Below are 10,555 nucleotides of genomic sequence, written 5' to 3'. Positions count from 1 at the left end.
GTACAATGTCTAACAAAAGTAAAGTTTCTAAACAAACTTTGAAGTTAGCTTGATGAAGGAGGGGGGTATTCCAGAAAGCAGGCTATGTGACATACCCAGGTATGTTTAAGAGTAAGTTAGCAGATAACCTCAACTTTCGGTTCCAAAAAACGGAGGTAACTTTCAGGGTATGCAAGTAACCATGGCAACGCAACGCACTCTCTGAACATTACCTGCTCCGGAGCAAGTTATATTCCAGGGTTAGTTTGCTTATGAGGTATTTAGATGTGTTTTATATAATTAATATAGTTATTAATATAACCAAATTTGTTTCAGTTATATAATATACAATATTATATTAATTTTAAAGCATTATACTAAAAATAAATAAATAAAAAGTTTAAATGTTAATGTAATTCAAATATATTTATTTGAATGTCATCTCACACATGGATCGGCATTCAATTAATTAGCATCAAACAAACAATATAATCCTTATTCTCAGTGTATTAAGATTACTTATTACTTATTACCTATGAAAACATTGAAAAAATGATTGCATAACCATAGTTGTGTTTTGGCCTGAAGCTCCGCCCTCCACCTATCGACCAATCACGAAGTCAGTAGTGTTTGGGCATCTGGGTTGCCAGATCTGCTCTAGTTACCACAGCTGCAGATCTACAAACGTTCCTGCTGGATCCTGCAGCCTATCTGGCAACCTCGAATCAGGGGGAAAAAACAGTGCTGAAAAACACACATATGTGGGAGACACGGAATGGATAAAAATAATTCAAAAAATAAAAGAGGACTTGAATAAGCCCATTAAGCCCTGCGCTCGGCGCAGTAAAAAGTCCCGGCTGAAACATCTTTCCTCACACCTCCCCCTCACTCTCTCATTTCTGTCAATAGGGAGATGTGAGGGAAGATGTTTCGGCCGGGACTTTTTACTGCGCCGAGCCAAAGTATTCTCAGAAGTGCTATTCCGCCATACATTATAGTTCTCCTTTTTAATCCGATTAGAAACGCGCCACGTTATATTTTGTGTCACCATACTTGATCGTTCAACTATCGATCGTTCAACGGGCGTGAAGTGGACGACATGAAGGTGCGTAAGTTAACGTTAATATGTTAGGCCTAATATGTTAGGTGACATAAAACGTTAATATGTTGCTTGCTGGAAGATGGCGCCGATGTCTTTGGCATGCCGTCTGCAGACTGCCTTATTGCTATATCTTGTACCTGCTATGTTTTTATATATGTCTCATCTAGTTTTATATTGTAATGCTATATTGGTCTATGACCGTTCATCACTTTTAAACATTCGTAGCACGGTCGCTGCCTGGCCTAACGTTAGGTGCGATGTTTGTGGACCGCATTTCGAGCTTCCACCCAGCCCATCTTTCCCCCCTGCATACCTGTGCCAGCTCCAGGTCGATCTACCACGCCGGAGACACCGGAGAAGGCGCGGCAAACGCGGAGGCATCGCTGTACGACTCAGATCGGCCCGATTGCCGGTTCGCCATCCGCGGCTCGCCTTGCTTCGGCGGGGATCCGAGTTTGCGCGCAGTTCTACTGCTGGCCACTCTTCCCTGGATGGCCCACTCCGATGGCTGCGCCCTATTATACCCGGATTCCTCTCTGCACCTGCTCGGATTTATAGCAACCCTGGCCGTGGTGGAGCTAATCTTCACAACCTTCGTTCGCTGTGCCGAGAAACACAGCCAGCATCTGTTTCATCGCGGCTGAAATTCGCTCTCATTAACGCCCGGTCTCTGGTAAACAAAACCTTCATTTTAAATGACTTTTTTGCCTCTCAAAACCTGGATTTCTTGTGTGTTACTGAGACTTGGACAAAGCCCGGCGAGTTATCTCCGTTTTCGGAACTGGTGCCCCGTGGCTGTCACTTCTTAAACTCCCCGCGTTTGTCTGGCCGCGGTGGAGGTCTTGCTACTGTTTTTAAAAACACTCTTCACTGTCGATCTCTACCTACCGGCTCCTACCACAGTTTTGAGGTGCAGTTGTTACAATTATTCTTAGTTAACCCCATTGTCATAGCTCTAATTTATCGTCCTCCTCAGCAAAATAAGGACTTTCTAAGTGAGCTTGCTGCTCTAATGGGGGATCTAGTTATCAAATATGACAAAATTTTACTGCTGGGTGATTTCAACATTCATGTTTGCTGTGCTTCGAAACCATTTTCAGCTGAATTTCTAAATATGATTGAGTCTTTCGACTTTATTCAGCGGGTTTCTGGTCCAACACATATCCATGGCCACACCCTTGATTTGATTTTAACCCATGGTTTCTCTATTTCAAATATAGAAATAAACAGTGCATCTTTCTCTGACCACATGCCTGTACTTTTTACTGTTCCTCTCACTGGACGCACACTTAAGAATCCATCGCTGGCACGTTTAACTCGTTGTCTTACCCAACGCTCTAGTGAAGTTTTTTCCACAGCCTATCACGATGTATGTAACTGCCTGGAATCTGTCTCTTCCCTCCATAACCTGGATGCTGATGCACATCTTAATCTTTTTAATTCCACCTGCGCAGATATCATGAATTCTATTGCACCTTTGAGGTACAAAAACCACAAGCCTGCACCAGTGCCCTGGCACACTGACACTACACGTACCCTTAGACGGGCATGTAGACAGGCGGAGCGCCAATGGAAAAAGGACCGTCTGCAGGTTTCGTATGAAATCATGCAAAATGCCTATAAGGTGTTTCAGAAAGCTGCAAAGTCTGCAAAATGCAAACATTTTTCTGAACTTATTTCTAATAATTCCCATAAACCTCAAGTTCTCTTTGCTACTATCAACTCTGTTTTAAATCCCTCTGTGCATCCCATCTTAGAGCCCTCTACTGCTCTCTGCGACAATTTTGCAAAGTTATTTGTTGATTAGATCACAATTTTACGATCTCAATTGTCCAACTCAGTGTATACACATGATGTTCCATTATGTTCATCTATCTGGTCTGAGTTTGAGTTGATTGATCTGAACACATGTAATGAAATTGTTGGTCACTTAAAACCCAATCTGTCCACAGGATGTTATTCCACCTTTTTTCCTTAGGCAAATTATGGACACCGGGTCTGTTACTTTTAATTAACAAATGCCTGTGTAGTGAGATCAGGAGACTGGTTAATGCGTCACTATCAGTTAAGATGTGGCCAATCAGTTATTGCCCCATGGGCATATATAAACTTGTGGTCCATGCCTCCTGGAGTGCATCATGGTCAACCCTGCCCCTTTTGTGTTGTCACAGACTATGGAGGTATGTGGTTTTGGCTTTGCAGTTTACCTGTTTGAGTCTAGTGCTTTCCAGTGACATTTGCAATTTTCATTTGTTTAGGGTGATGAGTAATTGTAAATTTGAGTGTGCGATGTCCTGCTTACTTCCAGGTAAGTTTAAAGCTGTGTTTGGGACGTTGTGGGAAGTCTGGCTTCATTGACTTCAGTTATAGCCATTTGTTTCAGTGTGGTGTGCCTTCAGGGCTCCCATTGGTATGGCATTGCTGCTTAACGTAACCCTGATTGGAGTGCCAGCTGTTGCTGTTTAATAAGGATATTGAGTGACTTGTAGATGCCGTCAAAGTATTACTTCACTGGATCATTGAGTAGATGAACTGCTGGATAAAATCATTGCTTCATGGGATTGGTAAACCAATGCATGATCTTTTAATTGTTTTTAACTTTTCTGTTTTGTGTCCAAGGTCTGTTTGTGGACGTTGAGCAGGTTTCTTGATGTTTCCCCTCAACAGTCTTTTTCTTCACCTTTGGCTCTGAGCCACGCTGCTGCTTTTGGCGTCCGGGTACATCTGTGTCAAGCATACTTACCATTAAGTGGGCTGGATGTTTTATGCATTTATGTTTAGTGTTAATACTCTTGTTTTTCTTTGTAGATTTGTTTGTATGAGTTATTCTGAGTTTAACTGCAACGGTTTGGTACATTAGTTTTCTTTCTTTAATGTGAGCTGTCTGTATTTATACTTGGTTTATTCTGAGTGTATTGTAACCCGTTGCTTCCTTTCTTTTGGTCATTTGATTTTGTAAATTGATTGTTTTCTTTACAATTGTATAATTTATTAATTTTACTTTTGTATTTTCTTCTTTAGGAGCTGTGGGCTTCCTGGAGCGGGCAGGTTCTTTAGGGCATTACAGGCTTTACATCACCAAAGGGTGTCATTCTTGCTGTGTCCTTTATTGCAGTGTCACTAGTTTTGTGTCTTTACAGTGAACTTGGTGGGTGTGATTCTGATTGGCTTGGTTTCCATTGTATGCCTGTTGCGGTTACACGAGCCTGCTCTCCAGAGGAAGCCTCAGCCTGTCAAGTTTTATTGTGACTTAATTTCCTCTGTTTCCTTACTTTCAGTCCATGACACTTGTCCTTCTAGTTTTAAATAATTGTTGGCCAACTTTCTTAGAAATAAATAAATTATATTTTGTACGGAACCCATGCCTCTTGCCTCTCTTGGTGGAACGCACTTGCGTGCTTTATTTCATAGGTTCCCCATTAAAACGGGGTGGCGTAGTCCTTACAATCGAGCCGCCATGCTACACCTGTAAACGGGTTCCTTCCCTAACAGTCTGAAAGTTGCTGTGGTGACGCCATATCTTAAAAAAACTAATCTCGATCCTTCCACTCTTTCTAACTATCATCCTATTTCTAATCTACCTTTTATTTCAAAGATCCTGGAGAGAGTTGTACTGATTCAACTACAATCATACTTATCCGCAAATTCTCTCCATGAAACATTTCAATCTGGTTTTAAAGCTCTACACAGTACTGAATCTGCTCTTTTAAGAGTGTCAAGTGATATTTTCACTGAAACTGACTCTGGGAAATCAATGGCCTTAGTCTTACTAGATTTGAGTTCTGCATTTGACTTAGTTGACCATGAGGTCCTGTTGCGACGTCTGGAGACATCTTTGGGTTTTCGAGGCGTTGTCTTGCAGTGGTTCCGCTCTTATCTAAACAATAGATGTTTTAGTGTCCGTATTGGTCATCAATCCTCCACTAGTGTACCTCTGAACTGTGGAGTCCCACAGGGATCAATCCTCGGCCCCATATTGTTTATTCTGTATCTGTTACCGCTGGCTTCCATCTTTAATAAATATGATGTATCCTTCCATTTGTATGCTGACGATACTCAGATTTATTTTCCTTTAAAACAATGATAAAAATGGTCTACAACCCTTGTTTGCCTGCTTAAGTGATCTTAAACTTTGGCTTTCAAGTAACTTTCTAAACCTAAACGAAAATAAAACCGAAATAATTATCTTTGGGCCTAAGGATAACTGTGTGTTTGATGCTGAGCGTGGTTCTCTCGCACCGTATGAAACCAAATGCGCAAGAAATCTGGGCTTTCTGTTTGACCACAACTTAAAATTGGAGAAGCAGATCAGTGCTGTTGTAAAGTCATGCTTTTTTCAGCTCCGCCAAATCTCTAAACTGAAACCGTTTTTAACTAAGAGCAATCTTCAAATAGCGACTCAAGCATTCGTAACATCACGACTAGACTACTGTAATCCACTTTACCTTGGTCTATCTCAGTCTTCTCTCTCTCGCCTACAATTAGTGCAAAATGCAGCAGCTAGACTCCTCACTGGGACACGGAAGTATGAGTCGATCACCCCTATTTTAATCAAACTTCATTGGCTACCTGTTATATTCAGAATTGATTTTAAAATTTTACTTTTTGTGTATAAAGCTCTTAACAATTTGGCCCCTCAATACCTGACTGATCTGCTCTGTCCATACACTCCTTCTCGTACTTTGAGATCCAGCGATCACTGTCTTCTCATCGTACCTAGATCCAGGCTTAAAAAACGAGGTGACCGTGCTTTTGCGACTGCAGGCCCAAAACTTTGGAACAGTCTGCCTCTCTATATCAGACAGGCTCCTTCAGTTTCCATGTTTAAATCTTCTTTAAAGACTTTTTTGTTTTCTCTTGCTTTTGATGCTCATTGCCTCTGATATGATTACTGTTTTTTATTTTTTATTTTTTTCAGTTGTTTCTTTTGTCCTGTACTGCTCTGCATTTTATTCTCTCCTATGTACAGCACTTTGGTCAGCCTTGGTTGTTTTTAAATGTGCTTTATAAATAAATATTGTATTGTATATGTTAGGTGTTAATTACAGTTTAAATTTTTCGTTTAGCAGCCATATGTCTGTGACTTGTCACAGTCACTTCCCTCACTCCTTGTCGGTTCTGAACGTTGTTTGATGTGTGTTGTTCCTGTTTAGTCTCCAGCGTGTTCTTTGTATCTGTTTGAGTTATCTATTAAAAAAAAAAATTTAGTTTGGATGTCTTGGATCTCTCATTGCCTGACGACAACCACACGTAACATGACTAATCGTTTTTACATATTTGTTTAGGAAATGTTGATTGGTTGTTAAATCTAAACTGACCCGATAATGGCGCAGCAAGGCCCATACAAGAAGTATCTTTTGGACACGGCGGTCGAGATGCCTGCAACAACCAAACGGCGCAGGTCAAAGTTAAATTAACGTATAGATGCATTAGGTTACATTGATATCCTCGGAAATCACCAGTTGTTATAATACAATGTGTCTTGTTTATGAATCTATAAAAATGTTCTGTGGTTGAACCGGAGAATGAGATGCGCCAATCTGCACAGAGGGCAGTTATGCCACGACTGCCATATTGTCCGTGCAGACCAGAACATGGTGCCAGTGGAGATCCGGGAGAAAACTCCTCAGAGCTTTGTAGACCGCCATCATCTCCAGACAATTTATGTGCCAGGAGGAATGATGGTCCTCCCATGGACCTCTCGCAAAGCGGCCTTCCATGACCGAGCCACAACCAGTGAGGGATGCATCTGTTGAAACGGTTTTCCGGCAACATGATGCTCCCAGCACTGGCCCCTGGGACAGAAACCAGGCTTTCTTCGATATGACTAGAGCCCGAAGGCATTTGCGCGTTACACTGATCATATGGAAAGGGTTCCCTTTGGGGGAAAACCCTCTGGTCTTTAGCCACCACTGTAGGGCCCTGTAACGACCCTGAGTGTTTCTCTCTACCCATTGGTGGCAGACTGTGGGAGTTTCTGAGTCACACCCTCTTCTTAATTGATAATTTGTAGATTAGGGTATTTAAGTGCTCTTCGTTTTCATTTGAGTTAGCACTCTCTGTGGGATAGTTTCTCACGGGAGTGGCTCTTTGCTTTTCATTTAGTTTCTTTCTTGTACCTTTCTTATATCATGTAGCTTTAATATTTTGTTTATATCTTTGTTTCTTTAGTTCCCTAGACTTATGTTTGTTATTTGTAATTATTGTTATATTTGTTAATACCATTAAATATAATTTACTTTGATTAAACGTTGGTGTTTGATCCCTCTTTTATGTTGCGACTTAAACCGAGCTGGTCGTAACATAAAATTGGAGGCTCGTCCTGAATTGCTGCATGTGTAAGTAAGTGTATATTGTTTTAGTGTTCACTTTTGTAAATGAGAAGACTTCAGTTATTTAGAGTGTCCTCAGCTGGGTTTACAATCCTTCCATCGAGGCACTGTTTGTTATTTTGTTTGTTGTTTTGCCTTTCTTATTTTTGAAGGTTATTCTGGGCGGAGGTTTTAAATCTCTGTCGGGGGTACGCTTCGGGCTTTTGGTTTAAATGTACCAATTGTCTTGAGTTTAGCGTTTAAATCCTGCCTCGAGTCCGGTACACCTTTGAAGATCAGGTAGGTTTAGTTAGTTTTGTTTCTAGTTAGGAACTGAAGTCTCTCATTTTCATTTAAGGTGACACTTTGTTGCTTTTCATGTCCGTGTTGTTTGTTTATGCCTGCTAAGAGTATGAAGATGTGAGAATGATTCGTGGTAAGTTTTCATCTATCTTGTAACTAGGCGGGTTTACAACAGGAGCGTGTTATGCTGTGACGATCCCTGGTGAAGTGGCTTATGGGATTTGTAGTCTAAACGCTGTAGTTTATAGTGGTGTCAGTCACGCATGCGTGTGTTTTGGTGTTGTTTAGCATCAGTCTAACTCCCGTTTAAGAAAAAAATGTCTTCGGTAGTCGAAGATTTCTTTGTGTTTCCTTCAGAAGTATTACTGGAGAGATGCACAAAGGAAGAGTTGTTACAGATTGCTAAGCGTTTTGATGTGGAGTTGACCAGTAACGATAAAAAGCTTAAAGAAACTCTGACGAACACTGTGAAATGCGCACTTTTTGAACGTGGTGTTTTAGAGGTAAGAGCTCAAGTTACTGATCCTGAAGAGTCTTTGTCTCCTTGTCATGATACTGACAGAAATGTAAAGTTTAGCGAGATGTCTTTACAAGAAAAGCAGTTATGTGTTGATGCTGATAAGCTTCGTGCCGAGCGAGATGCTTGTGCTTTGAAAGAGAGAGAGTTTGAGAGAGATGTTGAAGTAAAGAAATTACAACAGCAGTTTGAGATGCGAAAGTTGGAGTTAGAGTTTGAGAGAGAGAAGGATGAAAGGCAGTTTCAGTTGAGGAAACTTGAGTTGGAGCTGAAGGCAAAACCAGTTGAAACTCCACTCTCCGTGCCATCGACTGAACCAGTCTCGACTTCATCTGTGTTTGATGTTTTTAGAAACATTAGGATGGTACCGCCGTTTTCTGAGAGGGAGGTAGAGAAATATTTTTCTCATTTTGAACGTGTTGCAGAGTCGTTAAAATGGCCCCGAGAATTTTGGACGTTATTGTTACAATGTGTTTTAACCGGGAGAGCACAGGAAGTGTACTCGGCGATGACTGTTGAACAAAGCGGTGATTATGATACTGTTAAATCTGCAATATTGCAAGCATATGAATTGGCACCTGAGGCATATCGTCAGAGATTTAGAAGTTTTTTAAAACCTGAGACATGCACTTATCTTGAATTTGCCAGAGAAAAAGAAAACATGTTTGATCGTTGGTGCACCTCAATGAAAGTAAACACAAAGGAACAGCTTAGAGAGCTGCTTCTTTTGGAAGAGTTTAAACAATGTGTACCGAATGCAGTTGCTATGTATTTAAATGAGCATAAAGTGAACAAACTGTCAGACGCTGCTCTCATGGCCGATGAATTTGTTCTTACTCACCGAAGTTCGATTAGCCATTTAAATGAATTGCATAGACCTAAGACGAGTGTTCAGGGAAAGAGCAAAGCGGCTGTTGTACGACAGAATATTACTCCTAATTCTTCCTCTGATCATGCTGTTCATACACGATTAAAAGGGGAGATTGTTTGCTTTTATTGTAAGAAGGCAGGACATAAAATTTCTGATTGTGTAATTCTTAAGAAAAAAGAGAGGTCCGCTAAAACGGTTGGTTTAATTTCTACATCATGTAAGAACCCTAGTCCTGCCCAATTTGTGAACACGCATGGGGATATCTCAGAAGTAGAGACTCATAATGATTATGCACCATTTCTTACAGAAGGGGCCGTGTCTGTGCCTGGATCTGAGGAGACTGTTCGGGTTCGTGTTCTCCGAGATACTGGAGCTGCACAGTCCTTTTTATTGGAAGGACTTCTGCCTTTGTCTGATAGTACTGCTACTGGAACTCATGTACTAGTGAGAGGGTTTGAGATGGGGTTTATGGAAGTTCCTTTACACCGTATTCATCTTGCCTCAAAACTAGTATCAGGTGATGTTGTTGTAGGCGTTCGTTCAGTGCTTCCTGTCCCTGGTGTCAGTTTCATACTTGGAAATGATCTAGCAGGGGGAAATGTGTGGGAAAAATCAGATGGTGGGGTTCCGCCTATAGTAGATCCTGTTGTAGGGAAAATGGATGACTCCCGTGACTGTCCAAACTTATTCCCTGCATGTGCGATAACTCGTGCTAAGGCTAAGAAAGTAAAAGATGAAGGGAAAAGTATTCTTAGTGATACTTTTCTTTCGTCTGTGAATTCCTCTCAACCAGAATATAATGTGGTGTGTGCTAGTCTTGAAGATGAAACTCCTGTGCCTGATTTACTGCCTGTGGTTGATGATACCATGGAAAAGTCTGATTTCATGCCTGAAAGTCCATTTAATCATGATGACCATGTTAATGCTTGTTCTTTATCTCCACTTTATAGTGTCACTCGAGATGAATTAATTAAAGAACAGCAGTCGGACTGTACCCTTCAGGATCTGTTTTCTTTGGTGGATGACGTAAATGGTGATAAATCACTTCCTCTTTATTTTGTTACAGATGGATTGCTCTGTAGGAAACAACCCATGTGTTCTGATGTTTTGCTAGATCCCAGAATTCAAATTGTGATTCCTCTTACTTTTCGTCAAGCCATCCTACAGCTGTCCCATGAGGGCGTCGCTGGTCACATGGGTGTACGAAAGACCTATGACAGAATTCTGAGAAAATTCTATTGGCCTAGAGTTAAGCGAGATGTGATTAACTATATACGGTCTTGTCATACCTGTCAAATGACCGGGAAGCCAAATCAGAAAATTCCGTTGGCTCCTTTACAGCCTATTGCTGCAGTTACTACTCCCTTTGAGCATCTCATTATAGACTGTGTTGGTCCTTTGCCACGATCAAAGGCTGGACATGCGTATTTACTAACTGTAATGTGTCAGTCCACACGCTATCCTGCAGTTTA

The 10,555-nt window shown here is 41.1% G+C and overlaps 1 long non-coding RNA gene across 1 annotated transcript; it reads left to right on the top strand.

Moving 5' to 3' along the window:
- The first annotated feature begins 3,252 nt into the window (after window positions 1-3,252).
- Window positions 3,253-4,489, top strand: LOC137047815 (uncharacterized). Its single transcript, XR_010899256.1, has 3 exons — window positions 3,253-3,389; window positions 3,465-3,604; window positions 3,701-4,489. It is a non-coding gene; the product is annotated as an uncharacterized lncRNA (long non-coding RNA).
- Window positions 4,490-10,555: the final 6,066 nt, after the last annotated feature.

The sequence above is a fragment of the Pseudorasbora parva genome, chromosome 2 (genome assembly GCF_024679245.1).
Source record: "Pseudorasbora parva isolate DD20220531a chromosome 2, ASM2467924v1, whole genome shotgun sequence".
Taxonomy (NCBI): Eukaryota; Metazoa; Chordata; class Actinopteri; order Cypriniformes; family Gobionidae; genus Pseudorasbora; species Pseudorasbora parva.
Note: the sequence above shows the minus strand (reverse complement) of the source record. Positions and strands in the feature narration are given on the sequence as shown.